Here is a 4417-nt window from a genome sequence, read left to right as displayed (position 1 = left end):
CCTCATTCACTATGGTAAGACTTTTTGTTCTGATGATGCCTTATACCTGAGCCCTTCGACACCTCGTGGTTGCATAGGCTGTAGCTGCTGATATTGAGCACAGATGTTGTCAATCTGATTTCTGTGTATTTTATTTGGAGAAACCTATGTGTCATTTTCTATGAACATGGCGTTGGTCTTGCTAAATTCTATCATGTGATCTCCAACTTTGTTTCTAGCAACAAGTCCGTATTTTCCAACTATTGTTCCTTCTTTGTTTCTGACTTTTGGATTCTAATCTCCAATAATTATCAATTCATCTTGTTTCCATGTTCGATCAATTTCACACTGACTTCATTGGTAGAATTCTTCAGTTTCTTTATCACTAGTTTTTGTGGTTGGTGCACAAATTTGAAATTGATTGGATTTCCTTGAAGGCAAATAGATACAATTCTATCACAGACAGCATTATACTTCATGATTGATTTTGCTATGCCCTTTCTGACAATAAATGTCATGTCTTTCCACTTTCCTCATTCAAAATGGCCAATACCAATCCACTTCAGCTCACTAATGACTAGGATATTGATCTGTATGTGTTCTATTTCACTTTTGACAACCTTTAACTTTCCTAGACTCATACTTTACACATTCAAAGTTCAGATCATTAGCATATTTTTGCAGCTGTTCTTCTTTACCCTGAGTCATGCTCCTTCAGCAAATTAAGATCCCAAAGACTTTACATGACTAATATCTCCATAGTTCACTTCACTCCAAAAAGTGAGCTCCTCCTCAGTTGACAAGTACCCTTGGACCTGAGGGGCTCATCCTCTGGCACTGTCTCCAACAAAGTTGGAATCTTTAATTCATTAGACCTTCAGTATCTGACTATGCTTCAAAGCTATGCATAGGATTTTCAGCAGCTACTTCCTCCAAACTGGGAAGCTGAGACCTTTGTTGTCTGTTCTTACACTGGAAGCTCCACTGAAACCTGTTCACTTTGGGTAACCTTGCTGGCATTTGAAATAGCAGTGGTATGATATCCAGCATCACAGCCACACACAAGCCACCACAGTACAACAAACTAACAGGCAAGATGTAGAGTCTTGAAAACCCTAGGAGCTAGTTCTACTCTATCCTGTATGCAGGGGTGGGGAACATCTGGCCCTTGGGACAAATAAAACCCAAGAAAGCCTCACTACAAGCTATCATCACACACCTTACCAAAGGGAAGCAGTTCTATCCATCACATTAGGGGTGAGTTAATTAAAGTTTTGACCCTGGAATTATGTTATAAATATCCAAATGTTCCTTGGCATAAAAATGGTTTTCCATCCTTCCTCTATAAGGTCACGTTAAGTTGGAATTGACTCTTTGGCAGTTGGTTGGGGTTATCTTTATGGGAGCAGTTCACCAGGTCTTTCTCCCATTCAGAATTGCTGGATTGGGTTCAAATCCCCTTTTGGTTAGGCAGTGAACAATGAACTATTGTGCTACCTCCACCTCTGATTACTATTATCTTCACTATTGTGAAGTAAATTTAGACTCATAGAGACTGTCATGAATTCCATTGTGTACCCTCCAAAATATGTCAACTTGCTTGGGCCATGATTCTTTGATTGGCAGTTATATAATGGACAATCCGTGATGTGATAAGCCTATCAGTTGTAAAAGAATGTAGTGTGTGATAACTCATTACAGCCATCAAGTTGATTCCAACTCATAAGGAGCCTATAGAGCTTTCCAGGATGTAAATTTTCACTTTGTCTTTGTCCCACAGAGTAAATCACTTTGTCTTTCTCCCCACAGATCACCTGGTGGGTTTGATCTTCAGAACTTGCCATTTAAAGTTCAACATATACCCAACAACACTACCAAGGGATACAACACTTTTAATCCCATCACAGGAATGATTTACAGGAAGTTTCCCTGGGGTGTAATTTATAACGCCTTTTATCTTGTTTATTAAGTACTATGGAGTGGATTTTGACCTATAGCCACCCCTATGTAAGACAGAATGAAACTCAGCCAGGTCAAGCACCATCCTCACAATTGTTCTTATGCTTGCTTGAACCCACTGACCTTTTAGTTTCTTCTAAGATAAAAGGTTTCTGAATACACAGGAATCTTTTATCTTAGAAAAAATAAAAGGAGAGAGAAGTGAGTAGAGGAGAAGGGATAAATATACAAAAAAATAAATGCTAGAAGTGAAGTGAATCTCATCCTTAGTATCGAGTTTCCTGTGCTACAGCATCCTAAATTCAGGGGAAAGCTGGTACTAAGACTCATACCAATCTTTAAAGAATGCCAGGCAGCATGTGCTGAAAGGAGACAAAGATTTTTCCATCAGAGCTGACAGAGAAAGTCATCCTCTATAGCCAGCACCCTAAATTCAGACTTCTATTCTCCTAAACTGAGAAAATCAATTTTCTTTTCAGAGCCATCCACTTGTATTTCTGTTATAGCAGCACTAGGTAAATAAGAGAGTGACCCTCTAGGACAGAGTAGAACAGCCTTGTAGGGTTTTCTAGACAAATGGAGTATATATCATTCTCCTGCAGTGACTGGTAAGCTTAAATCAATAACCTTTTAGTTTGCAGCCTTGTGCTTAAACCACTGTGCCACCAAAACTATTTAATCTTAAGTATGTTTTTGCTGTTAGAATAAATATAGTTGATTCTGATTAAAATCAAACCCATGTGTCAGTAAAACTGGAATGAGGGATATCATTGCTGCTGTCAGATGGATCTTGGCTGAGAGCAGAGAATATCAGAAAGATGCTTACTTACATTTCATTGACTATGCAAAGGCATTTGACTGTGTGGACCATAAAAAACTATGTGTTACCTTGAGAAGAATGGGAATTGCAGAACACTTGATTGCGTTCATATGGAACTTGTACATAAATCAAGATGCAATTGTGTGAACAAAACAAGTGAATAATGCACGGTTTAAATTCAGGAAAGGTGTGTATCAGGGTTGTATCCTCTCACCATATGTACTCAATCTCTATGCTGAGCAAATAATCAAAGAATCTAGCTTATAAGAAGAATAATGTGGCATCAGCATTGGAGGAAGGCTTAGTAACAACCCGAGATGTACACATGACACAACTTTGCATACTGAAAATGAGGAGGACTTGAAGCACTTGCTGAGGAAGGTTACGGATTGAAGTCTTCAGTGTGTAAGACTCAATGTAAAGAAGACCAAACTCCTTACAACTGGACCGATAGGTAACAATAATAAATAGAGAAAAGATTTCAGTCATCAAGGATTTTGTGTTGCTTGCATCCACAATTAATGTTCATGGAAGCAGCAATCAAGAGATCAAAAGACACATTGCATTAGGTAACTCGGCTACATAAGACCTCTTTAGAGTATTGAAAAGCAAGGATGTTACTTTGAAGACTAGTGGGTGTCAAGCCATGGTATTTTCCATAGCCCAATATGCATGTGAAAGTTGAACAGTGAATAAGGAAGATCAAAGAAGAATTAATGCATTTGAATTGTGGTGTTGGAGAAGAATATTGAAAGTATAGTGGTCTGCTAAAAGGACAAATTGATCTGTATTGGAAGAAGTAAGGCTAGATCGCTCCTTTAAGGCAAAGATGGTAAGATTTCTTCTTATATACTTTGGAAATATTGTCAGGAGAGACCAATCCCTGGAGAAGGATATCAGACTTGATAAAGTGGAGGGGAAGCAAAAAACAGGAAGACCCTGGATGAGATATATTGACACAGTGGCTGCGGCAATGGGTTTAGGGATAGGAACAATTACAAGGACTATACAGTGTTTCATTCTATTGTGTATAGGGTTTCTATGGGTCAGAATCAACTAAAGGCACCTAACAGCCAGCAGCAACATTTGCCATTTATACCATTTTTAAACCTTATACACAGATGACCAACAACTCAATTAATACCACTTTTAGTTAATGTAGTAGTCCTGGTGGTGTAGTGGGTTACGATTTGGGCTGCTAACTGCTAGGTCAGCAGTTTGAAGCCACTCCATGAGAGGAAGAGGAAGCTTTTTGCTCCTGAAAGATTTATAGTATCCCACAGGGACAGTGTCTACTCTGCCTCACAGGTCATTATGAATGGGGATTGACTTGATGGCAATGAGTAGGTGAGTGAGGTGTCACAATTTCTGAATTAAAGATAGATACAACTATTTTCCATTTCAACCGTTTTTATGTGAACAATTCCATGACATTAACTAGATTTCCCAAGTTGTGAAGCTATTACCACTGTTCCCAAAGTTCATCCCCCTCAACAGAAACTCAATAACAATCTGTAAATATTTTCTTTGCTTATTCACTTAATTCGTATTTCTTCCACCAGAAATAAAGTTAAGAGCATGAGGTTTGCTTATCTCTGTTTTCATTGTAAGTTCAGGGTCTATTCTAGTTCTGACATATAATAGATGCTGAATACATTT

At 38.4% G+C, this 4417-nt stretch overlaps 1 protein-coding gene across 1 annotated transcript in view; it reads left to right on the top strand.

Moving 5' to 3' along the window:
• The window catches only part of WDR64 (WD repeat domain 64), a 253246-nt gene that overhangs the window by 23831 nt on the left and 224998 nt on the right, over window positions 1–4417 (top strand). The window lies entirely within an intron of this gene.

This window comes from Echinops telfairi, unplaced genomic scaffold (genome assembly GCF_000313985.2).
Source record: "Echinops telfairi isolate 266 unplaced genomic scaffold, ASM31398v2 ScPeMD7_655;HRSCAF=1070, whole genome shotgun sequence".
NCBI classification, from domain to species: Eukaryota; Metazoa; Chordata; class Mammalia; order Afrosoricida; family Tenrecidae; genus Echinops; species Echinops telfairi.
Note: the sequence above shows the minus strand (reverse complement) of the source record. Positions and strands in the feature narration are given on the sequence as shown.